General features: G+C 36.7%; 1 long non-coding RNA gene and 1 pseudogene across 2 annotated transcripts in view; one reads left to right on the top strand and one right to left on the bottom strand.

The window, feature by feature from the left end:
- The window catches only part of LOC309667026, a 570,884-nt gene that overhangs the window by 269,829 nt on the left and 273,098 nt on the right, over positions 1-27,957 (top strand). The gene's annotated exons all lie outside the window — the stretch shown is intronic.
- Positions 18,076-21,533, bottom strand: LOC309666823 (glycerol-3-phosphate dehydrogenase 1-like protein pseudogene; annotated as a pseudogene). Its single transcript has one exon. The product of its transcript is annotated as a glycerol-3-phosphate dehydrogenase 1-like protein pseudogene (transcript).

The following is a 27,957-nucleotide window of genomic DNA, read 5'->3' as shown; positions in this document are numbered from 1 at the left end:
GAGAAAAGAGTAGGTTCTTATTCTGTCTTCCAAACCCCTATCATAAGGAGGAATCTATGTAAGTTAATGCCTAAAATTTTTAAATCATAATTTTATACTGTTGCAAAGGATGTACTTTCTGGCAGGTTATTATTATTGATATTTTAAAAGGAAACTGTCACCACTCTTTTCAATGTATCTAACAGAATCTAAATTGAAAGATCTACCTAAATTAGAATAATTCTCTGGAATTATTGAAATCGTTCCAGATAATAATCCTATTATTATATTATTATCCTAATCCTATATGATACTATTATTAATATATATTATTATATTATTTAAGCATATATTTTTATGTATAATTTTTTCATTTCTAATCATATATATTAATTGAAATGTATTTTATTTCCTATGGTTCTAAGTCTTTAAATGTTAAAACATTTTTTCTGGTTTGAGTTATCGTTATGAGGGTTATTAGTACACAACTGATTGAAACAACATAAAGATTACAAACTAATTAAAATACATAAGAGAAAATTTGTTTTTGCAAGTCCATGAATGGGATTTTGCCCCTCAGTGTTCAAAATTTTAGGATAAATATGAAATTCAAGCACACATGCTATTCTAATTTTTTATTTTTATAGAGATGGTGAAAGAACTTGTTCACATACACAGGTAGGTAGAAGTAGGAGTTTTATTTATAGCAAAGTCACTCAAGCACTTGAACTCCTGAGGCGCTATATGCTGAAAATCTCATAGTGAAAAGATAGGCTGCTGCCCATGCCTTGTCTTACTTGTTAACTCTTTTGAATATCACAATTGGGCCATATTTTTACTTTGATGGAAGTAAAAAATTGGAAATTATCTACTTAAAAATATATTTGGTGCTCAGCTACTAGAGTCATTCAATTTCTCAATTTCTGTAAGCTTTACCAGAAGGTAGACTTGTCAGTTGACCATTATTCATACCATTTCTCTTATGAAAGCTTGTAAAACTGCATATATTGAAAATGAGGAGAGGAAACTGAAATAATGTTAATTTTAATACACTAAAAAAAATTTTTTTTCTAAAGTATTTCTATTATGAGCTTTAAATATATTTTCAACAAAACCTAGAAGATACAAATTTAGTTCATCCATTTTATGGAAAATGCCTACCATATAACTTGGAAAAACTAGCTCTCATTGTGAAAAGAATCAACATAATCGGACTTACTTTAAGACAGATAACTTGTAATTACATGACATAATTATTAGACCTCACGTCTAAATGCGAATTCTGAGATAGAAATATTTGTTAAATGTTCCTTAGAAATTTGCTCTTTTATCATTAGGAAATGTACCTTTTAATGCACGGTAATACACTTGGTCTTGGAGTCTCTTTTATCTGATATTAAAATACCCACTCCAGCTCACTGCATGGTAGTTCTTTTTCCATTCATTTGCTTGCACCTTATCTGTGCCTTTCTATTTAAAGTATGTCTACTTTAGGCAACATATAGTAGAGTCATGCTTTTATATTCACTCTCATTCTCTGTCTTTAGAGAGACTGACAAAGATGAAATGTTTAGATCATTAACTTTTAAAAAAATAACCGCTTTATTGATCTATAATTCATATAATTTAAAATTTACCATTTAAAAGAGTGTAATTCTGTGGTTTTTAGAATGTTTACAAAGTTGTACATCCATCACCACTATCTTATTTTGGAACATTTTCATTACCCACAAAGGAAACCCTGTAACCATTAGTTATCACTCCCCATTCCCTCTCTCTCCAACCCCTCACAACCACTAACATACTTTCTGTTTCTATAGATTTGCCTCTGCTAGACATTTCATATGAATGGGATCATCCAATATGTGGCCTTTGGTGACTGACTTCTTTCACACAACGTAATGTTTTTAATATTCATCCATGCTGTAGCATGCATCAATACTCCATTCCTTTTTATGGCCAAATAATATTCCATTGTATGGATAACGACATTGTATTTATCCATTTATCAGTTCGTAGATGTTTGGGTAATTTCCATTTCTGTTATTATGAATAATGCTGCTACATTTGTGTATGGGTCTTTTTTGTAGACACAAGTTTTCAGCTCTCTTGGTTATACATATGGAGGTTGAATATGTATATTCAGGCTGGGTCTGGGTCACATGGTAACACTATGTTTAACATTTTGAGGAACTTCGAATTGTTTTTCAAAGTGACTGCACAATTTTACAATTCCTCCATATTTGAGGATTTAAATATCTCCACATCCTCATCAACACTTGTTTATTGTTCATCATTTTTGTTATATCCATCCTAGTGAGTGTGAAGTGGTATCTCATTGCTGTTTCTGACTTGCTTTTCCCTGATGATTAATGACATTGAGCATCTTTTCATATGCTTATTGGACATTTTTATATTTTCTTTGGAGAAATGTCTATTCAGATCTCTTTTCCATTTTTCAATTGTGTTGTTTGTCCTCTTATTCTTGAGTTGTAAATGTTCTTTATATATTCTGGATACCAGTTCCTTATCAGATATATGATTTGCTAATATTTTAGCCCATTCTGTGAGTTGTCTTTACACTTTCTTGATGGTGTCCTTTGAAGAACAAGTTTTTAATTTTGTTGAAGTCCAATTTACATATTTTTTCTTTTTTTGTTTGTGCTTTTGGTGTCTTATCTAAGAAATTATTTCCTAATTCATGAACTAAGCTTTTATATTATGTTTTTCTCTAAGATTTTTATAGTTTTAACCCTTACATTTAAGCCTATGATCCATTTTGAGTTAATTTTTGCATACTGTGTGAGATAAGGGTCCAACTTCATTCTTTTGCCTGTGGCTAACCAGGGCTCTAGTACCATTCTTTCCTTAGTGGATTGTTTGGCACCCTTGTCAAAAATCAATTGAGCATAAATGTGAGGGTTTATTTTCAGACTCAACTCTATTCCACTGATCTATATGTGTATCCTTATGCCAGCTTCATGTCATCTTCATTAGTGTAGATTTGTGGTAAGATTTGAATTTAGGAAGTGTGAGTCCTCCAACTTTGTTTTTCTTTTTCAAGATTGTTTTAGCTATTTTGGGTCCCTTTCATTTCCATATGAATTTTAGAATCAGCTTGTAAATTTATGCATAAACTCAGCTGGAATTTTTACAGGTATAACACTGAATTTGTAGAATAGTTTGGGAATATTGCCATCTTAACAAAGTTAAGTCTTCTGATCCATAAACATGGATACATTTTCTTTCAACAATTTTTGTAGTTTTCAGTGTATAAGTCTTACTTTCCTTTTGTTAACTTTATTCTGAGGTATTTTATTCTTTTTGATGCTATTGTAACTGGAATTTTTTCTTAATTCCATTTTTGGATTGTTCACTCTAGTGTATAGAAATACAATTGGTTTATACATATTGATCTTGTATCCTGAAACCATGCTGACTTCATTTATTAGTTCTAATTTTTTTTAGTGGCTCTCGTAGAATTTTGTATATACAAGACCATGTAACCTGAGAAGTGAGATAGTTTTATTTCTTCCTTTACAATCTTGATGCTGCTTATTCTTTTCTTTTTCGTGCCTGTCTCACTTGCTATAACCTTCAGTAAAATGTTGATTAAGAGTGGTGAAAGCAGCCATTCTTGTCTTGTTCCTGATCTTAGTGGGGAAGCTTTCAATCTTTCATCATTAATTATGATGTTAGTTATGGATTTTCATAGATACCCTTTATCCATTTGGGGAAATTCCTTTCTATTCCTAGTTTGTGTGAAAGGGTGCTGGATTGAATCACATTCTTTTTATGTATCTATTGAGATGAGCATGTATTTTCTTTCCTTTATTCTATTAATATTCCTTTAATATATTATTACATTGATTGATTTTCATATGTTGAAGCAACCATTGGTCATGGTGTATAATCCTTTTTTATATATTTCTGGAATTAGTTTGCTAACATTATGTGGAGGATTTTTTCAACTATATTTACAAAGGGTACTGGTTTATAGTTTTCTTTTTTTATCTTGTGGATATCTTTGGTTTTGGTATCAGTGTAATACTGCCCTCATAGAATGAGTTGAGAAGTATTCCCTCATTTTCCTTTTTTTTTTGGAAATAGACCATTAACTTTTTTTTTTTTTAATTATTAGCACCTTTAATTAATTATTTATTTATTTATGGCTGTGTTGGGTCTTCGTTTCTGTGCGAGGGCTTCCTCCAGTTGCGGCAAGTGGGGGCCACTCTTCATCGCAGTGCGCGGGCCTCTCACTATCGCGGCCTCTCTTGTTGTGGAGCACAGGCTCCAGATGCGCAGGCTCAGTAGGTGTGGCTCACGGGCCCAGCTGCTCCGTGGCGTGTGGGATCTTCCCAGACCAGGGCTCGAACCAGTGTCCCCTGCATTAGCAGGCAGATTCTCAACCACTGTGCCACCAGGGAAGCCCAGAAATAGACCATTAACTTTTAATATAAGTATTGAAATGGTTAGATTTAAGTCTACTATTTTATTATTTTTTTCCTCTATCCTCTCTGTTTTCTAACTCAGCTATTACCACCTCTCCCCCACCTCCTTTCCTGCCTTCTCTTAGTTTACTTGAACATTATTTCAGTATTCAGTTTACATTTGTCTATTAAATTTTTGACTATATATCTTTGTATTATTTTTCAGTGGTTGTTTTAGTGATTACAATATACATACCTAACCTTTCATCATCTACTACAATTAATTTTGTACCACTTCATATCAAATGTAGAAAACTTGCATCCATATAACTCTCCTATGGTCCTTTATATTATACATAGCATATGTATAACTTGTACTTACATTGAAAATCCCAACACAGAGTGTTATAATTTTTACTTTCAGCAGAACTTACCAGAAAAAAATAATCTTTATTTATCCAGATATTTATCATTTCTGTTCTCCCTTTATTTCTGAAGATTTACATTTTCCTGTGGTGTTATTTCCTCTCAATCTGAAGAATCTACTTTACCACAGCTTGTAGAACATGTCTGCTGATGATGAGTTTTATTAGTTTTCGTTCATCTGGGAATATCTTCACTTTTTCTTTATTTTTGAAGGAAAATGATACATTTCTGTTGGATGTAGAATTCTGAGTTGACAGTTTTTTCAATAGTTTAAACATGTTGCTCCACTGTCTTCTGTCCTCTATTACTTCTGGTGAGAAATCCATGATTATTCAAATCAGTGTTCCACTGTATGTCAGAGTTTTTTCTCTAGCCACTTTCACGATTTTTCTTTATGTTTGGTGTTCAGAAGTTAGGTTATGATTTTCTTTTTGAAGTTGTCTTGTTTGGATAGTCAAGAACTGTGAAGGGCCTGAGATTTTACCCTACTTGTAAGCTAACAAGTTAGCCTGATATAGTTTTGTGGATGCTGGTAGAAGACATGATACTCCTGGGTAAGAGACAGAAGATTTTATTACATGCGGCACTGCAGATAGCATGAACTTCATGTTCATGATGATATTCCTTGCCTCCCAGGTCCTACAGTATGATACAGAGCAGCCAAGGAGGATGCTGTGCATGCAGTGGGTTTGAATCACAACTGAGGAAACTCCAGTCTTTCAAAGGACACTGAAAACAAACCAGCCAACCTTTTGCCTGACAAGTGACATTATCATTATTATAATGGTCATGAAACAAATTTTCCCTCTGTCTCAGAGGGAGACACTATCTCTGTCATCCAAGATTATTTGCTATACAAGCATGCTTGAAAAAGATAGTCTGAAACAAAAGCTGATACAAAATGTGCAGAACTGCCATAGAGAATTGTCTTCCAACAGGAGCATGCTGAAATTCTTGGATCTGTTAATGTATGTTTTTAATCAAACTTTACCATGTTTTTGGCTATAACTTCTTCCAATATTCAGTCCTAATCTTTTTCTCCTCTCCTTTTAGGACTCCAATGTCATGTATGTTAGACCTTTTGATAATGTCCCACAGGTCTCTGATGTTCCGTTAATTTTTTTTTTCTTCTAGAAGATACCTTATAAATGGAAGTTTGACCAGCTTTACCCATTTCACCACCAACCTACCAGCAACCACCAATCTACTTCCTGTTTCTGTGAGTTTGATTTTTTTAGATTCAACATATAAGTAAGATCATACAGTGTTTGCCTTTCTCTATCTGACTTACTTAACTTAGCAAAATGTCCTCAAGATTCATCCATGTTGTTACAAATGATAGAATTTCCTTCCTTTTATGACTGAATAATATTCCGTTGTGTGTGTGTGTGTGTTTGTGTGTGTGTGTGTATATGTATTTATATATGTTATATATATATCTCACAGTTTCTTTATCCATTCATCTGTTGACAGACACTTAGGTTGTTTCCATGTCTTCGCTATTGTAAATAAAGCTGCAGTGAACATGGGGGTGCAGATTTCTCTTTGAGCCAGTGATTTCATTTCCTTTAGATATGTACTCATAAGTGGGATTGTTGGATCATGTGGTAGTTCTATTTTTAATTTTTTGAGGAACCTCCATACTGTTTTCCATAGTGGCTTCACCAATTTACATTACCATCAACAATGTACCAGGATTCCCTATTCTCCATGTCCTCACCAGCACTTCTTATTTCTTGTCTCTTTGATAACAGCTGTTCTAGCAGGTGTGAAGTGGTATCTCATTGTGGGTTTTTAAAAAAATTTTTTTATTGAAGTATAGTTGATGTACAATATTATATGTTACAAGTATACAATAGTGATTCACAATTTTTAAAGGTTATACTGCATGTATAGTTATTATAAAATATTGGCTATATTACCCATATTGTACAATATATCCTTGTAGCTTACTTTATGCCTAATTGTTTGTATCTCTTAATCCTCTCTCCCTATATTGTCCCTCCCCGCTTCCCTATCCCCACTGGTAACCACTCGTTTGTTCTATATACTTGTGAGTCTGCTTCTTTTTTGTTATATTCACTATTTTTCATTTTTAAATTATTATTTATTATTGTTTTTTAAATACATTTATTTATTTATTCATTTATTTTTGGCTGCACTAGGTTTTCGTTGCTGCGCGCGGGCTTTCTCTAGTTGTGGTGAGCGACGGCTACTCTTCATTGCAGTGCATGGGCTTCTTATTGCTGTGGCTTCTCTTGTGGAGCATGGGCTCTATGCGCATGGGCTTCAGTAGTTGTGGCACGCAGGCTCAGTAGTTGTGGCTCGTGGGCTCTAGAGCGCAGGCTCAGTAGTTGTGGCGCACAAGCTTAGTTGCTCCCCTGCATGTGGGATCTTCCTGGACTGGGGCTCGAACCTGTGTCCCCTGCATTGGCAGGTGGATTCTTAACCACTGCACCACCAGGGAAGTCCTATTTTTAATTTTTTAAAAATTTTATTTATTTGTTTTTAAAAATTTGGTTGCACTGCATGGCTTGCAGGATCTTACTTTTCTGACCAGGGATTGAACCTAGACCCTGGCAGTGAAAGCGCTGAGTCCTAACCACTGGGCTGCCAGGGAATTTCCTTTGTTATCTTTTTTAGATTACACATGTAAGTGATATCATACAGTATTTGTCTTCCTCTGTCTGACTTATTTCTCTTAGCATAATGCTCTCCAAGTCCACGTTGCTGCAGGTGGCAAATTTTGTTCTTTTTTATAGCTAAGTAGTATTCCATTGTATATATACCACTTTTTCTTTATCCATTCACCTGTTGATGGACATTTAGGTTGCTTCCATATCTTGGCAATTGTAAATAGTGCTGCTATGAACATTGGGTTGTATATACCTTTTCCAATCGGTGATTTTGTTTTTTTTGGATGTATACCCAGGAGTGGAATTGCTGGGTCATATGGTATTTCTATTTTTAGCTTTTTGAGAAACTTCCATACTGTTTTCCACAGTGGCTGTACCAATTTACATTTCCACCAACAGTGTAGGAGAGTTCCCTTTTCTCCACATCCTTGCCAACACTTGTTATTTGTATTCTTTTGATGACAGGTGTAAGGTGATAGCTCATTGTGGTTTTGATTTGCATTTCCCTGATGATTAGCGATGTTGAGCATCTTTTCATGCTCCTGTTGTCCATTTGTCATTGTGGTTTTAATTTGCATTTCCCTGATGATTATTGATGTTGAGCACCTTTTCATATACTTGTTGGCCATTTGTATATCTTCTTTGGAAAAATATCCACTCAGGTCCTTTACCCATTTTTAAATTGGAGTTTTTTTTTTTTGCTAGTGAGTTATATCAGTTCCTTATATCTTTTGCATATTAACCTATTATCAGATACATGGTTTGAAAATATTTTCTCCTATTCCATAGGTTGATTTTTTTTGTTGTTGATAATTTCTTCTGCTATGCAGAAGATTTTTAGTTTGTTGTTGTCCCATTCATTTATTTTTGCTTTTGTTGCTTATGTCATTTGGTATCATTTCCAAAAAATCATTGTTAAGACCAATATCAGGTTGCTTTTTTCCCTGGTTTTCTTCTTTTAGTTTCAATTGTTTTCCCTTTTGATTTCTTCTTTGATCCATTTGATTTCTTCTTTGATCCATTTGTTGTTCAGGAGTATGTTGTTTGATTTCCATGTAATTGTGAACTTTCCAATTTTCCTCTTGTTATTGGTTTCTAATTTCATACTATCGTTGTTGGAAAAGATACTTGATATAATTTCTATCTTCTTGAATTTGTTGAGACTTGTTTTGTGACCTAACATGTGATCTATCCTAGAAAATGTTCTGAGTCCTATTGAGAAGAACATGTATTCTGATGGTGTTGGAGGGAATGTTTTTTGTACATATGTTGGGTCTATTTCAACTATAGTGTTCAAATCTGCTGTTTCCTTATTGATGCTCTGTCTAGATGATCTATCCATTGTTGAGGGTGGGGTGTTAAAAGTCCCCAACTGTTATTGTATTGCAGCTTATTTCTCCTTTTAGTTATGTTAGTATTTGCTTTATGTTTTTAGGTGCTCTGATGTTGAGTGCATATTTATTTACATTTGTTATATCTTGATGAATTGACATTTTATCATTATATGATGACCTTCTCATGTGACCATTGTGAACTTAAAATCTATTCACTCTGGTATAAGTGCAACTATGCTTGCTTTCTTTTGATTACCATTTGCTTAAAATATTTTTTCTATCCCTTTACTCCCAGCCTATATATGTCCTTAAAGCTAAAATGAATCTGTTATTGGCAGCGTATGATTGGATCTTGTTTTTATTTTTATTTTATTTTCTATCTATTCAGCCACTTTACAATATGTCTTCTGGCTGGAGAATTTAGCCTATTTACATTTACATTAAATTATTGATAAGAAAGAACTTACCATTCCCATTTAAAAAATTGTTTTTTGACTCTTTTGCAGATCTGTTAATTTTTAAAAATACTCTTTTCTCTTTTCTTCAGGTTGGATAATTTCTGTTGATTATCTTCAAATTCACTGTTTTTTTTCCTGTGTCATCTCCAGTCTTCTACTGGACCCATCTAGTGAATTTTTTATTTCACATGTTGACCTTATTTTTTTATATTGATAGTATGTATTCCTCTAAAAACCCTTAGCCTTTAGTCATTTCAGCTGTGTAATTCTTTAATTCACAGAGCATAGCTTAAATAGCTGCTTTAAAGTCTTTGCCTTGTAATTCCAAGACTTGGATCATCTTGAGAATGGCATCTGCACATCGTGTCTTCACTTGAGAATTGGTGAAATTTTCCTGGTTCTCAGCAAGTTGTGTAATTTTGGATTTTCATCCTGGACAAGGGGATTGTTATGTTGTGTAGATGCTGGGTCTGGTTATAATCCTCTGGGAAGTGTTGGAGAACTTGAGTAGATTAAGACTATGTGTTCCATTTTGTCTTCTTTGCCTCTGGTTTATATCTCAGTTCAGTTTTCAAAGCACTTTATAAGCTAGTTTGAGTCTGTTACACACACAAGTATCTCAGAGGTTAGTATGAGACATGGGCAGTGGTTCAAATCTCCCTTTACTTCTCTATGCCTTTTATTGTGTTGGTCTGGGTCTGTCCCACACATGCATAGATGATAGATAAGCCTGAGACTTGTGTAAGGTCATAGATTTAGGGAATCCCCCTGTCTAGCCGTCAGTGCACTGAAATTTCCTTATACCCTCCAGCCTGTAGAATCTACTGTTCCTTATTTCTCTGACCAGAAAAAAGGGAGTTCTCCTGAAAGTTCTGTGGCTGCTGCCACTGGTAAGTGACTCTATGACTGGGCCTCACCCTTGGGGGCAAGTCTGTGAGGAAAAAAAGGGAAACATCTCTCACTTTCTTTTCTATATTTTGGCTCCTCTCTGCAATCTACCTGCTTTGGTTTACTTTTCAGAAGTAAACCAGGAGTTGACTCTAGAGCCCTCAGGTATTTGACAACAAATTTTTTTGCTTTAATGAACTAGAGATATGAGCTGTGGAGTGTTTATATCCAGTGCTGATTCCAGAACCACTGCTGCCCCTTAATTTTTTTAATGAGGATAATATTATTTTAAGGCATGTTCCGAGAAGGAAATTTTGGGTTCAGCCATAGAAAAAATTGTGAATATCTTCTTTGCATTTCTTTTCTGATTTCTTCTCCTACCTTATACTGGGCCTTCTTTCCTAAGACACAAAGTATTCTCATGTTTACTCCTGGCTTTCTGGTGCCTGCTATTTAAAACCTTATCCACGCCAGTTCTCATCTCTTTCTTAGTGTTTTTTCAACCATGTTAAGAATACCATTTTCTCAGTAACTTACTTGAACTTAGTTATCAGGTGAAACACACTTGATAAACTAATTCTCTTTAAGGTGCTATTGTCTGATAAAGGTTATCTCTCCAGTCAGTATTCCACAACCCCCTTATAAGTGTCTTTTTGGAAGGAGACTTTATGTTAAATCTAAAGTCTCATCTCTAATAGGAGAATTTTAAGCTTTGATATCAGTTTCTTATAGAGATACTTTTATAAGGAAGAAAAACAGGAATTCTCAAATCAGCAGGAAAAATTTTACCTAAATATAAGAGTAATCATGCTTAATTATTTATATGTATAATTTTATTATTCATTTTATAAGAAAGACCTGTGTGATAATTTAAAAAATCTTATTAGCAATAAAAATAAACGTATTTTTTAGTAACAGTTTAGACATTTTACTCTAATTTTTGTATTCAGCAATAAAAAATAGAAAAATCTCTCAGGAACAGCCAGGATTATTTTTTGTTATTACTTTCATTATGACCTTTAAGATATCATTAAATACTTTTACTAAATGAAAGGAAAATAGTAAATATAATGAACTGTGAATAATAAAAGCTTAAATATAAGTAAAATCTTCTAAAAGTTACACAGGTATATTTTTCTACAGTTACCTCCCAGGTCACCCACATCTACCTGAGTGAAATTTAGAGAATATAAATCTAAATTTATAGGTCTTCTTCTTCATATTACCTAGAAACAATGTATAGAAACATTGGCCAGTAGCAAGGAGAAATAGCTATTGGCATCCCTTTTCTGGCATTTTTTTAAAAAAACTATCATTGAGATTTCAATTTTACTCTTAGTCTTGGGCTATATTTTGAAGACTCTCTAGGGACACACAACTACTTAAAACTGCAGAGCATTATTAAGTGCTTAGTGTATGCAGACAGCTATGTGATATGCTCTGTGCTGTGTGTGCTAAGGGAAATTCAACAAAGAATCTGTTTTAGGCAAAAACAATATGACCCATGAGTGTGTGTGTGTGTGTGTGTGTGTGTGTGTGTGACTTCATCTGGGCTGAAGTAATCTGTTTCAAGCTTGGCCTGGCAGGAATCCATGTTGTGAAAAAGTCAAATAATATTGGGGGAGAATTCAGCAAACACTTGAAGATCAATTAAGCTTTAGAGGTTAGGGTAGGTGAAGCATTTTCCCCTTGTGCTTTACACTTTTCTCTTTTATCTATCAAGATACTGGGCTAGATTGTACCACATGATGAATAAAAATTAGTTAACTCCATTTGAGGAACTAGTCATTCAATTAATTAAGTCGAATGGGTATTTTTAAATACCTTTTATGTGTCCAGCATTGTGCCAAATGTTGTGCAAGATAAAAGATTATTCTTGGCATTATCTTGCCTTTGAAAGTATATTTGGGGAGATGACAATGAAGCAGTATGAAAAGATAATGAGAAGGCTTAACAGCAAATATCTTAAATGAATTGAACAAAAATAGCATCAATAGCATTGACTCCTTGCTTTCTCAGATTGTACCAATCATGAGGATAAATAAGCAAGGATGTGGATGACCATTGGATTGGCTTTTTTTTTTTTTTTTTTTTTTTTAAGGATTGGCTTTTGAATATAGACCTCTGCTTGATTTTGTTCCTGTTCTTGAGATTCTTTTCTTTCTCTTGGGTGCCAGGGCACTTCTGGGGAATTGGTATCATTGTCATGGCTCTTATGCTGGTGCTCAGGCTCTGGCTACCCAAGTCCTGGGACTCTGGGAAGTGCTAGAAAAGGCTGGGCTTCCTACCCTCTTTTCGGTAATAGGAGAGGAACAGAGCGGTCTGTAAGCAGGAGGTGGGTGCATTTAGAACAGTTGAAATGCACACAGGAAGGAGGTAAAGATTTTCAGCTTGTACAGGACTGTATAATTGACTCTGTTTTTCTTGAGGTTGAGAGAAGAAAATTTTTCCAATCTATTGAGAGCTCTTATGGCCAACCCTAGATGGTCGTGTTTTTTTGGTGACTCCAGCTGTTTGGTGTTTCAATTTCACAGTAAGTGCTGTCAAATAACTTAGAATACATTCTTCAGGGATGCTGTACTACACGTTTGATTGCAAGGAACAAAACCCACTCAAGCTAGCTTAGTGAAAGGATTTTTATATAATATAAGAAACATGAAAACAAGCGGGGGCTTGTGAGAATGGAGTTGGAAACTGGAAAGCTGTTAGGAACGGAGACATCTACTTTCTCTGTTTCTCTCTGGGTTTCTGACTTTTGCTTTCTCGGTGTGTTTGCTCTATTCTCTTATTTATCTGTGCAATTTAGCTTTCTATGACTTAAAAATTAGTGCACACTTGGTCAGAAATGGTCACTCTGGTCCCACCTCTGCATGACGTTTCAGGGTAAGCTCCCACTATCTAGCTCTATAGGTCTTAGATCAAAGTCTCAGGGAAGGAGTTGCCCTCGAGACTAGTGCCCATGTGTTGCTCAGTCACCTGTGGCCATAGGAGCAGGGTGTTATGATAAAAATATAGCCACTTAGGCCTGTCCCTAAAGTAGATGCTGTGCTGTAACATATAAGATGACATGGATTGGGGAGGAATCCCAAAGCTGCCTACAGAAGTGCATATGAATGACATTTACCCATGTAGCACTCCTTCTTGCCAAAATCAAATCACTTTCCTAGCTCTTGCTGAAACAGAATGACTCACTGCTTTCCTGGAGTCAAGGGTGTGCAAGCTCAAGGGCCTCAGAGAACTAACCACCAAATTACAGAGTTACCATTTGTGTTTCCTTAAAGAAGTCTACAGAAATGGATCCTCATGTAAAAGAAGTCCTGGTGGGCTGCCTGAATATCTCAGGGTTCTGCTGTGCTTTTGCTAATTAGGACACCTGGCCACACACAGTACAGATGAATAAGCTTTGCGTATCTGTTGCTAAAAAAGAAAAGAGAATAATAATAATATGGATAAGTTGACATGGGAAAGGGTTATCAGTGGGGAAGTTTCCGTTCTCTGATTTTTTTCACTATAAAACGATTTAAAGAAACTCAACTGTTTGGATTAAAATCTGTCTTGGAAACTAGTGAATACATTTGATTTAATTCATTCAATGAACATTTCCTGTTTGTATACTATACACTAGGTACATGTTACATCATGTGGCAATTGGGATGATGTTTCTTGATTTGTAGTTGGCCTCTTTGTAGGCAGAATTGGCTACATATTTGTGGGGCCCAGTGCAAAATGAAATTGCAGGAGCCCCTGTTCAAAAAATAAGAATTTCAAGATGGTGACAGCAGAGCATTAGATCAAGTACAGAAACCTTGAAGTCTGGTACCCTGGATGACTGAACAACTTGCGTATCCATGAAGCCTGCCCTGGCTGTGCGAGTATGGGCAGTTCACTTTTCACTTTCTCCCTCATAATTTCATGAGGGAAATGGAGGGTACTATATTTTCTTCCCATAGAGTAGATACATGAGGTAGATCAGATGGGTCTGGTCCTTCCTCAGACTGTTATTTTGCCAAAAGAAAAAGCTCACAGTGTGCAATTTTTTTTTAAAGAATAAAACTCATTACTTCTAATTATGATATCTCATACTTTAGTTACAATGTTGGATAATCTGTAGTCACTAGTTAATTATAAAAAGGTATTCCCTATAATGGTTTTCATGTTAAACCTCCCCTTTTCTTGCATTTTCTTTTTATTGTTTAAAACTTTCAGGTGATAAATTTATAAACTCCTTTGAAATAGATTTTATGTACAGTTAATTTTGGTTTAGTTTGTATCTTGGATTATAATAGCCTACAAAATAGCAACTCAGTGCAGTTTAGTTGAGGAAGACAATTGACTGGTTGTGTTTCAAGGGGATACAGTGATTTATAATGCCAGACTTTATGAATTACAAGTCTTTATTATGCAAAACCAGAAGGAAATGGTTTATCTTGAGAGGAAAGTGGCAGTTTCCTACAAGCTGTATAATGTACCTTAAAATAATTTAAGTAATAAGTTTCATCTCAGGATTTTCATTAACTCAAACAGCATGTATTATAAAATATATCAGGCTGATGTATTATAAAAATGTTGAATTTTTTTAAGAAAAAAGAGCTTATAAAAAATATTTAGGTGGAAAAGTTTCTAAAGAGAAAATAAAGGTTCCTGATTTATTCATAAAAAATTATGATAAAATTATCCTTTGTAGCATCAATATAGCCTGAAATTCAGTATGATTATGCTGGGAAGGTCATTCCCTTTTTTAAGACTGCGCTCCTGAACTGATCAATCTCCTTTACGTGTTCTTCTTCCCACTGTGGTGCTCCCTATGACTCTGGCTGGTCTCTCTGTAGGACTGTCTCACACTCTCCCTGGGCAGATGCCTCTGTGTCAGGGACAGGGAAGGCACAATATCAGATGCTGGCAGGAACTGCAACTCTGGGTATTCAGACCTGCCAGCCACAGGCTTGTTCCTTGCTTGGTTCCTGAACCAGAAGAAGCCTGAGTGGCAATACACTGAAGGTCTTCTTCCCACCAGGGAGAATGATCTGTAAATAGTTTGTCACTTTGCACTCATTGTCTGATATGTGACAGTGATTCAGTGTCTGGCAAAGCAGAGATCAGCATCTTCACCTCTGTTTACCTTGCCATCCCATTGTAAGTATGGCCAGTCTGTTGTACAGATCTTCTGTCGATGGGCTCTTGGCTTTTGGTTCTCATTCTATTTTTTTCCTGGGACTGAATTCTGGATCATGGAATTGGCTGGGACTGAACCTTATTTCTAAGCTCCTGCCAGGCTTTTCTCTCTGGGCCTGGATCCTGCTTCCAGCTTCCTTTAAAGAGACTTAAGTAGATTTTCCTAATCTTACTCTGCCTCCTACTAGGCTGGACAACTCTTTCATTGATTAGACATTGTTCTGTGTGCCCTCCCCTCCTTCTTGAAATGAGATGTGGGGAATGTGGCAACATGCCTAGACTACTTTTAAGTTTACTGTGCTCCAATGGGACTACTGATCTCTTCCCAGAGTGGCCTTGCTTTACTGTTAGATTTTTCTCAGCTCACAGTCTTGAAGATCCTGAGTGTCACCAAGGCTTGGCCAACTATAATTAGAACCAGGAAATCGGTTGAGATCAATCATTAATTGCAGTGGCTTAGCAAGGTGTTTTGGATGTGGTCTGAGTTGAGTGGTTATAATTGAGTTGATCTCCTCTATTAAACAATGTGAAATACATTTTATCTATTGGCAAGAAAATTCTTTTGAGATAATAAAGAGTGGAAAGTACCATTCGGTGAGGAATTTTCTATCTAACTCTACCCCACAGTGGAGTAAAACTCAGTGTGACTGCTTTTCTTTTAGCCACAGAGGCTGATCCATTATCCTTTCCACTGTTGTAGCTCCAAGAGACAAAGAAGTTCTAGAGCCAGTGCAGGGCTTCTGTTCTTTCTTCAGTGGCTCTTGAGTTAGAATTTGCTCCAGAACCTGCTCTAGAACAATTAGGGGCAATTGAATTTTCAGCTCCCATTTGGCAATCGCCTGACTACTAAGGACCTACTCTCCTTTAGCTTCTCTACCCACCTGAGCCTCCTCAGAACCAGAGTTCTTCCCTGGACAAAGCTGACTGGTGATTAACATGACAAAGAAGAGTGCTTTCAGCACCTGCTACCTCCATCTAGTTGCTGGCTCTTTTGTTTCCTGTACCTCAAATCCCTTCTTCCATATCAGAGCCCACTCTCAGATTTCACTTGAGAAAGAGCAGAGTACTTTCAGTACAAAGTGTAAGTCAATAATAGCTATTATCCTATTTTTATTATATATACATATAAGTATACTTATATTATCTCATATATCTCATATTATCTATCTCTCTCTCATTATATAGACTATACTTACAAACACAAAAGATATGAAGTTTTTAAAAATAGGAGGCACATTAGCAAAACAATCAGTAGAATTAGGTTAATAAACCAAGATCTAAATAATGAGGATGGGGAAATTTGAGGGAGAGAAAATTTGATTAAAAACATAGGTTAAGAACACTAGATGTAATTGAGAATTAATTTTTTCTCTAAGTTATCTGATATGCAAGGCCAAAACTACAACATGATCAGGTTTATAACCTTATTTTGTCCTAGATCAAAAGAAACATACCCTTTTAAAATGAGAGATAAAATGTTAAAAAATAAATATATGTATACACACACATTGTATATATACATACATTATATGTATACACACACTATATATTTCTAGATGTTTGTGGAATATATTTATAGAATATATATATGTATTTAGTGTGTGTGTACATATGCATATATATGTATATATATATAGCACATTCCCATGATGCCATTCTCTAGTCAGAGTTTTTAGGCATTTTAGGACATACCTATTTCTGAAACTGTACAAAAAATGCAGGTCATAAGATTATCCTTTGGTGAAGTCACCTTGGCTTTGACAGTTGGGTAGGAATAGACCATTGTTAGTAGTTGTCATGGTTTTGATATTATTTATTCAGTGTTGACTTTGTACTTCAGCCTGGCCCTGGCAGCTATATTGGCTGCTGTAATGCAGTTGTGTGGATATATTTTCTGCTCAGGTTTGGTGACCTAACCAAACAGGTTTTCTTTGGGTTGAGGGTAACAAGTTAATTTCAGCAACTTTAAAAGTATTTTCTGCTTGTTTTTTTTAGAAGATGTAAATACCTCATTGGGGATTTCTTTGTTTATAGTTCTTTTATTCTTCCAATACTAAGTCAGATGTCATTAGTGGGATTGATTTTCTGTTAGAACACATTTTAATCTGTGCACACATATATTCCTCTTAGAAAAAGAAAAAAAATATCCATTTACTAGTTCATTTACTAGAGTCCAAAGGTACATGAAAAAGAAGAAAACAAGGGAAAGACCCATTCACTTTTTTTTTTAATTGCCTTTTTATTGTTGTCAATGCATCCCAGTTCAGGGAGAAAAAAAAAAAAAAGCTTACCTAAACAAATAAAATTGTTAAATAAGCTGATTAAAAAATAGGATCAGTAGCATAGGTTCGGGGGATTAAATGTTTATTAAATCAAACTTTTAAATCATATCTACCTACAATCTGTAAACAAATATAGTACATGTGTAGGTAAAAGTCTCTTAGATTAGAACTAGTGGAAAAACTGAAGATTCCTTTGTACAGTGGCACCTCACTACTCCTTGGGCCAATGCCATGGGGGCATGTTATAGCTAAGAGTTAAATGAAAAACCAGAAGGAGTTTAGCTCAATTTCACCTGCTATGATGGATTCCAAGGCAGGTATTTGTTCCACATTATAGTAGGTTGGATTATGGCAAGGCAACAGTGTAGTTTTTACATTAACAGATTGGCTGAAAAAGTATAAATTAAGCTTCTTTTCTAGATGTCTCTCTCTTCCCTATTACCATAATTAGTAAGAAAGATGAATTAAAATAAATGGTGGACTACAGGTGGTTATAAAAATAGATAACTTGTAGAGTAATAAACATCTACAGTTAGCAAAGCACAAACATAAAATTTACCTTTTTCCATATGTGTGGAATATTATAAGTATGTTCAAGTGGTACAGCCAGAGACTTCAGAGTGATAATAAGGCATTTATAAAGAAAAAACGCTCAAGTACAAAACCCAGAGTAGGAAGCTGAATGCAGCTGAGAATATACAAAAGACAAAATCCTAATTCCTCATATCTGATTATCCTACTTAATAGACTCCACAATTAATTTACAGCCTGTTATGTATCTTAAAAAGTAACACTTTGTTACCTATGTACAAACTTTTAAAAAGATTAATTATGAGACAAGCAAAAATTGACTTAACAGTGGCACTAAAATCAATGAAACTTGTATGATTTTGTGTGCTTTCACATACTTCTGTATATAGGAGTTTAAAAAATTCCTGCAAAATCTATTCAAAAAATCATTTCAAGTATAGAAGAAAAAAAGTCCCAAGCTGGAAAATAAAAAAGGATCAAAATCTCAAAGTGACTGAAAATCCATGAATATATAAGTGATATTCATAGGTTCCCTTAATATTTATCAAGTGCTATGTAAGGTAACTGTAATGTTATACTGAAGCCAATCTCATTTAAGAGATACAGTAATTCCTGTTCTAATTCTAGAATTAAAAGCACTTAGTCCACACAACGTGTGTTTCGGCGAAGTTGACATCCACTTACTCATACCTGAGAGTGTCATCTCAAAGCTTTATCAAGGGTCTTTGGCAGACCTGAACTGTAAAGGTTCAGAACAAATAATACCACAGGTAGTCATTCATCCTCATTTCTTGCAGAGAGTGAAGGGTATACTTGAGCTGTCCTAAGGTCACCTCAGCCAGGAACAGTGTTCCTTGGAAACTTTGGTAAGTTTTCTTGCCAAAAGAAATCTCCATAATCTTATATGTCTGGGACTTGCTGGGTTAAATAAACAGGTTCCACTAACAAACTAACATACATTCTACCCCTTCAAGAGGGGTGTACAGATGCAGCTTTTCCCAAACTCAGTGGACCTTTGGAGGGAACACCGGAATCACCGCTGGGTCCTGGGACACGTATTTCCTATGGAACATGGTTTGAGAAATGCCAATGTCAATCTAAAGTAAATTTTCTAAAGTAGTGGTTCTCAAATTGTAATGAACATTGAAACACACAGAAGACATGTCAAAGCATAGGTACAAGATCCCACTTCAGAGGTCTGGATTGGGACCTGGGAACCCGCATTTCTAAGAGACTCCAGGTGAAGCTGATGGAGAGAGGTCCACACTTTGAACGGTATCCTTCTAGATAAGGACCCACACAAACCTCAGCTGCAGGAAGCCCGACTATGGCCTCAGTAAAGGCTGTGTATCCTACAGCCAATTAGCAGGAGGTCAAACCAGCCCAGTGATGTCTGAGCAGGTCCTGGCACCTTGGTAGGGGGAGGACCACTGGGCTTTACTCTGGCTCTGCCCCTACTCACCAGGCAACCAGGCACAGTGACTGCATCTTAAATGATGAATAATAGCAGCCCCCTTTCAGGGGCTCTGTGAGGCTCAAAGGAAATGTTTGCATGAAAGTACTACCTGACAAAAAGCATCATACATGTGTCATTAATCAGAAGAATGTGTCAGTCACAGCAGGAAAATCCCAGATGAGTTTTCTGTCTTCTGCTACTGCTGAGCCTTTATGAAAGCACATTCTGGTAGCTAATGAAGAGAAAAAAGGCTAAAAATGCAGAAAACTGTAGTGAGAGGAATATATATAAGTGGATTACCTAATAAAAATATGTAATTTTTTAAAATAATAAATCAACCCACAATCGAAGTAGTTAATTATGCTGGCTCTGAGATAGTATTTAGAAGTTACAGTATGTTGATCTTTGAACCCACTCACTCTGCCACTCTACCATGTTAATGCTGGTTAAATTTTAACCTCAAGAGAATGAGAAAAAAAATCCCTTCACTGAGATACATATGAATTAGATCCAAAACTTTTAGCTGAGATAGTTCCAGTCTTATAAGCTACCACAGTGGGAAAATTTCAAAAGTAATTTTTAAAAAGGGCCTTTAATTTTGGTTGATAGAAACATCCACAAAATGAGAAAGGAACACACACTCACACGTTCACATATGTGCATCTAGTTGTTGCCCAGTAACATCTTAGCCAATGAACTTCATCTCACAATTCAAAAATGAACTTGTAAAAATTCATAGTATCCATGATGGAGTTACGATGCTGCAAACATCTTGTTGGCAAGTCCCAGTTTCCACTGAATCCAAATGATTGATGCCTTTCCCTGACATGTTGCATAATTCACTTTATATATGCTCTGGATGGCTCTGGAGACAAGACAACATCTCTTGAACGGGCCTACCTTCGTAACAGATCTGGTACACCACAGTGAACAGTGGAAACTTGTCCAGCAGCTCCTTCTGTTTGAGGATGCGGTACACCTCAGCGGAAGTCTGAGGTCCTTGTAGCTTCTGCCCATTCAGCATCTCCCTCTCCAATTCTTCAATGGTCCTTCCGGCCCCGGCAAAGGCCTCTGCTACCTTGCGGTTCCGGCCCCCATAGCAGGTGGTGATCAGGTCGGCTACGCCGCAGCTCTCCAGAAAGGTGGCCGTGGACACTTGGCCCTTGCAGAAGATCCTGGTGAAGGCGATCATTTCCATGAGCCCCAGGCGGATGACGGCGGCTTTGGTGTTGTCGCCACAGCGGAGGCCATCGCAGAACCCAGCTCCCACGGCCACAACGTTCTTCAGGGCACCACAAAGTTCAACAGTGTCTGCATCATCGACCACCGTAATTCGAAAATTTGGAGTCTGCAGAAGTTCTTTGAAGAGAAGGCCATTCTCCATTACCTTGCTGCCAATGGTGGTCTCACAGAACTTCCCAGCAGCCACCTCATTGGCAGTGTTGGCTCCCATGAGCACACTGATGTCAATGCCCATCTTCTCTCGGATGATGTCGGAAATGAGCTTCAGCCCCTCGGGACCCTCGTCTATGCCCTTGATAAGGCTGATGCCCAGCGCGCCCTTGGGCACTTTCCCAGAGATCTCGTCACAGATCCTGTGAATGAACTGGTGGGGGATGACAAACACCAACAGGTCTGCATCCCACACAGTCTCACTGAGGCTTGGGATAGCAACCACATTTTCTGGCAGCTTGTGTCCAGGGAGATATTTTACATTTTCATGGTCATTATTTATGATGTCTGTCAGTTTTCTCCCATTAACTGTTTCTTCAAAGACCCACATCTTGACCACGGAGGCAAACTTCTCAAGTTTCTTGACATTATTACCAATTATTTTTGCAACAGCTGAACCCCAGTTCCCCGAGCCCACGATGCACACTTTCAGGGGTGAAGCTGCCATGGCCAGGCAGGAATGCTGCAGCCTGGCTTGCACCTCCCCAGCCAGCAGGCCGCCTGTCTCCGCCTGCTCGGCCCAGGCCCATTCACTTTCACCTGAAAGGTAACAGGGTAGTAATATTGAAAGGAGTATCAACTAATAGGTACAGATAAAAATTAATAGTGTTCTGTGGGGAGGGATAAATTAGGAGGTTGGGATTAACATAAACACACTACTATATATAAAATAGATGAAAGACAAGGACCTACTGTATAGCACAGGGTACTATACTCAATATTTTATAATAACCTATAAGGGAAAAGAAACTAAAAAAGAATATATATATATGTATCTGAATCACTGTGATGTATACCTGAAACTAACACAACATTGTAAATCGACTATACTTCAATAAAACAAAAAATTAATAGTATTCTACCTGTAGTTCTTTCATTTTTTAATTATATTTATGAATAATTTGATGAAAAATCAGCCATAAAGTTAGAATTCAAAGAACTTACTCTTTTAGAAGCATTTAACTTAAGGTAAATATGATTTAGCAATGGGTATTGATCTTCCCTTGGCCCTGGGGCTTTTAAGACACTGTGCCCACATATATGAACATGGAGCTCTGAAAAACTAACCACAGCTGTGGTGTTAGTGGCTTCTCCTCTTAGAAATTCTTTCTGATATTTCTGCACTCTTTCCAGATCTATTGCTCCCTGGAGTCATGTTCCTGGATCCCTGGTAGCTCCTGGCTTTACTGGTCTGTTCCACGTACTTGCCTTAGGGGCATTTGTTCTGATGATCAGTCTGGACAATTAACCTTCATCCCAACACCTCAGACAATATTTTGTTATTTACACATTACATTCATCATAGCAGTAACTAAAAGATAACTATTCTTTACCTAGTAGACTGCTTTATTTTTAAACCTTTTTCTGGATGTTGCCTTCTTTCTTAGGGAAATAGAGGGCATTTAAGAAGCATCCCTGGTATATACTGTGTTGGATCACTCTTATTTTTATATCATATCTTACCTGTAGGTGAAATCTGTAGGTGTCTAAACATATCAGTGCTTTTTAAGAGGAGAATTAAATAGACATTCCCTTAAGGGGAATATTCAGCACATAATTAGAGACAAGGTGTAAAGGGCAAATATTTCAGGGAGATATTATATGTGGGGTTCAATTCATCCTAAGATGTAAATGACTGATACCTGATCCTTTCCATAGTCACATGGGTGCTGATGAGTGGGGGCAGAAAGAGACAGAGAGAAACACACACACACACACCAGAAAACGAGGATACTACATGTCTTTAGAAGAAATCTGGGGCAATATGGAGAAGGAAATTTGGGGTGGGGTGTGGAAGAGATGAACTCAAAGGCTGGGAAACTTCATAAACTTTGCCTACTTCGAAATGGTGTCTGAAATCAGCTCTGCATAAAATGTAAATAAGTTTTCCATTGTCCTTCTTGTTACTTGCCTCCCTTGACCAAAATAGTTGGAAGTTGATTGTACATGCAGATTTGGGAAGAAAACTCTGAAGATTCAAGTGTATAAAGAGCCAGTAATCACCCCGTAATGTGGAATAGGCACTCACCGATTCTTGATTTCCTTCCCCACCTCAGGCCCTACCTGCTTTTCCCCGTAGCAGTAAGTGGCACGTCTAGACTTTGCAGTCATTGTGATTCCTGTGTCTCCCTCAGACTCGGGGGGATGTGGGGTGGGCACTGCCTTCTCATCACACTTACAGCGTAAAACGCAAATTTGTTCCGAAAGCCTACAGGCCCTTCAGGATTTGGCTCCTGGCCAGTCTCTGACTTCATGTCCTTCCCCTTGCTCTTCATACTCCAGTTCCATTGGCTCTCTGCTGTTCTTGGACCACACGTTCATGCTCCACCTCACGGCCCTTGCACATGGAGTTCTCTCTGCCTGTAGTGCTCTTTCCCTGGATATTCATCCTGTTCACTTCATTCAGGTTTCTGCCCACATATCACCACGTTAGAGAGGCCTTCCTTGGTCACGCTACCTAAAATAACACTTCCCATTACTCTCTGTCTGTCTATCCTGCTTATTTTTCCATTGTTGCATTTGCCGCCTAACATGATATAGTATTACGTATCATTATATTATGTATTTATATATGTATTGATATTGCATGTTTCCCCCACTAAATGGTGTTATATCTATTTTCTTTATATCTGTTTCTTTTTTGTGATCTCAAGATTTGTTAAGTGAATAAATAAATGGACAAGCAAGACAGTGACTTTCTTGGAAAGTACCCATAAGCTAAAACCATGTACAGTTGAAACAGCTTTACGGTAAAGGCAAAAAGCTTTACGATAAATAGCAAGTAATTGCATTGTTTTCAGAGTGCCGGATGTGGAAACTACTTATTGCCTAATCCTAGGTACTGCCTGCTCTTCCTGGCCTCCAAGCAGAGGTGTTACTATCTGGTGGGCCAGAGGCCAGAAACAGTAACTTGGTGCCTCCTGGGGGAAACCGACCCTCATGTAGAAGGGAGATGATAGTAATCCGGGGAAGGTCTTTGCAACTTCTTGAACCACAGGTTTCTGATGAATAGCTTATGGAGCAGATGCTTTCTTGAGCAAGGGCAAATCACAAGCACTTAAAGTAACAAAACAAAACCTGAAAGAAACAATGAGTACCCGTTCTGAGGAATTGTGGGGAGGAAGGAGAAAAGTTTCAAGCCAGAAGTGCTATGGTGATTATCTTATAACTTGGCCTGATAACACAAACTGTGGTGGTGGCCTGTGGGGACATGCTCCAGTCTGGGCTATTTAGAACAATGGTAAGAATGCATTAAAAATAGAAGAGATGGACTAATTACCTACTTGTGCAAGGTAAAACCATATGACCTTTGTAGACAGAAGAGTCCCTCTGCCTTTGTCAAGTAGAGAATAGACTTGAAATATACTGATAAATATATTGTGTATTGAATTTGGGAGGCCATGAGTGGCCAGGCTCTTAGTATAGAGGGAAATGTGAATTTCAGCCTCGAGATGAATTTATGGAACATGAGAGAGCTCAGCCACAGCAGCAATGAAAGAATTAGAAAATAAAATCCAGGAAGAACAAAATTCAAATTTGAGTCAATAGTTGTCTTCCAATTACAAAGCGCTCTTTTGCAGACAATAATGAACTGCTGTTTATCCCCTTGTCTTTGAAATCCCCGTTCTCCTCTACCCTTGTGAAACTTACACCCTTATTTTGGAGCCCTTCCTCAACTATGTGATACTCTGCTGCCTGGAATGTCCTTCATTCCCCTTCATTAGCTGGTGAAACTTACTTCCATTTCAAGGCAGACCCCTCCCCAACCCTTGAAGAAGGACAAACCTTCCACATTCTTCTCTTTCATGGTACTGTAATTTGTTCACACCATCACTCTCCCATGTTGGTCTGCTGTAGTACTTTCAAGGCCTGTTCTCCTGATAGCCTGAGAACTTTCATAAATGCAGGCATTGTCTTATTTATTCCTGTCTTGTTTTGGCACAAACTAGATTTTTCAGCAGATTTCTCCTTTTCTGAAAGATCTTTCCACTGCCCCAATTTTAAGGTGATATGTATCTCTAACCTTCTCTACTAATTACTAATGTTTTGTTTATACTTCTCCTGATGCGTTTGTCACAGTCTGCCCGGCTTTAGAACTGCTTGAATTTGTATCTCTCTCCTTCAGAAGATGGGGGTTCCCTTGAGGGTAGGGACCATGTCTGATCTTATATTCTCTGATGTGCCTAGCATAGTGGCTGGTCCTTAATGAATGTTCACAATGTTTAAATTGTACTGAAGAGATGTAGACTTAGGCTTCCAAATGAAAACTTCTTATCCTTTAGATGAGAAATTGCCTGTCTATGATGGCTGTTAATCATTGGTTTAGATATCAAAATAGGATGTCTAGATTATTTCCTGAAGGTTGTGTAATTAAAAATGGGATAGTTTCATATCTTTGAAATGGGAGGGATAGATATCATGACCTTGCAAGTTAGCTTATTTTCTATTCAAAATCTAAGGCCTTTCCCTGTACTTTCATAACTAATTTTCAAAATCATGTTTGCACTCTACCTTAATTGATCATTTAAGTGCTAATCCAAACACATGCAAAGTTCTATACAGAAGAGAAATTACAGAGAAATTCACAAACGCCAAAAGCAATTATACAGGTTAGGCCGCAAAAGATCATGGTGCATTCAAAATCAAAATCCTACCAGATCCAAAGGACTGAACTGTTAATAGTGGAATTTCAGACACATGGGGGATGGGTGTGATGGTGAGATTTGATCAGTCCTTCAGAGTGTACCATGGAGGCTAAATGCCTGCTATACACTGAACTGGTAGGAAGAAAATCAATCTTCACATTCTTTCCTTACATGAAACTAAAGTCCTTTCTTCAGAAGAAGGGACTCATACTTAAGCTATAAAAATGTAGAATAATCTATGGGGTCTTTTCTGCATCGCTGCTTGCTCTCTTTTTCACTCATGGTAAGTCACTTAGCCAATCTCACTTGATTGCATGACAGACTTTACTCCTCCATATAAATTAATTCAATTGTCTACTCTTTCATTCATTCTAATTTTAGACATAATATTATAGCAGAACAGTTTTTTCTAACTGGAAGAAGATGAAATACAGGTTCTGTGTCTTTTGGGCCAGCAAGGAATTCCCTCCTATTTCTAATGTGGTGAATGGTTCTCGAAGTACAAAACAAGTCAAGGAAACTCTCCTTTTTGTTATTGTTTTTGAAAATCTTACTGAATCAATGTGGTTAAAGTTTTTCACTTTATTTTGCAGATCACATAAATGAATGCCCCTCCCTCCTTCCAAGTCCCATTTGGCACATATAGTTACTCTTTAAGATATTATATAGATTGTCAGTAATTGAAGGGAATATCCAATATTTCTGGAGGGGAGAAAGAGCATTGACTTTTTCTTTTAGTTCTTTCAAATGCAACTTTAAGAAATTTTAGTATTTGGGAAATATATCAACTATAAACCAGAGATTCCCTGAGGCCTGATTTATTTTAAAGATAGTATTTTTGCTTTTGCAAATAGTATATTCTAAATTTGTTAGCTGGCAGAGCAGATATTGTAGAAATGGATTCATTTTGGAATTGCACTGTGAACTCATCATTCTGTAGATGGCTCTGTATATTAATTGATCTAAGTTAGACATTTTTCCTAACAAAAGGATTGAGTTTCTTCAGGACTATGCTAAATTATAACTCAGATGCATTTCCGTGTTGCACCTTGCACCAAACAAAGCTCATGCATGATGATGCTGATCCTTGGTTTATTCTATAGCTTCCAGGAAAGTTTAAGAAGTATATATTTCTCAAATGCTTCATTACCCTTCGAGGATAGTCTGAATTCTTGTACTTCCCTTCTACTGAAGTTGTATTTGTTGGTCTTGGATTATCTGTCAAGAAGGATGGGAAAAAAAAATTGAATGTAAGCTTCATGAAGGCATAGGCCATCTTGCTTGTTGCCTTCCAAGTGTCTAGCGTAGATTAAAGGATAAATAAGAATGTAATAATTACTCATTAAATAAAAGAAAATCAGTGGTTTTCATGTTCAAAATCCCATTCCTTCTGTAGGAGATGTCCCTTGCTTCTTTAGATCACAGTGATTAAGAACAAAGAGTTTTGGCATCAAGCAGGCCTGGATTAACTCTTGACTTTGGTCAAGTTACTAAATATTTCTCTAAACCTGAATCTTCTCATTTGAAAAGGTGATAAATGGGATGCTCTTTATAAAGCACTTTGTAGAGTTTGGAACATGATAAACTCATGGTAGATGAGCTTTATTATGAATAGTAAAGTTTACGGACATTTGCCCATACTGACACATAGAAAAACCTACTTCAACTAAATAGAAAGCAACTCAATGTCATAGTTGTTGGGTTTTTGTTGTTTGTTTGTTTTCACTTGCTTTGTAATGAAAATGGAGGAGACCCTACTAGAGCCCAAGCTATATTTTATTCTTGAATTATATAGCCTGCCTGTGTGTGCCTGGATAGTTGAGGGTCTTATCAGGGGATTATGTATATGAGGAATTATGTTGCTTCCTGGAAGGGCATCATAACAGAAGAGATTTGAGGCACATTGCCTTAGTTAAAGTCAAATAAAAAATGTTATTCTGGGTGTGGTGCCTCCAGTTGAGCAGTCAGCTCCCAGACTGGGCTCTAGGGTGGAACCCTAAAATAAGAGTGAGCAAATAATAAAAGCTAAAAGTAAAAACTAAAAATACCATTTAATGAAAATCTCTTTTGATCTTTGAAAACATATCATCACTATCATTGGTTCCAGCAGCAGTGATGGAGACGAGGGAGAAATGGCACCATCAGGAGGACATAGGTTGCTGGGATAGCCCAAACTAGCAACCACAATGAAGACATCTTCAATCTCCCTGACTCTTTCTGGCTGCACTGTCAGTATATCTGCTTCTGCTTGTATGTTGCTAATGGGC

Source organism: Balaenoptera physalus, assembly GCF_965194825.1.
Source record: "Balaenoptera physalus genome assembly, chromosome: 9".
Lineage (NCBI taxonomy): Eukaryota > Metazoa > Chordata > Mammalia > Artiodactyla > Balaenopteridae > Balaenoptera > Balaenoptera physalus.
Note: the sequence above shows the minus strand (reverse complement) of the source record. Positions and strands in the feature narration are given on the sequence as shown.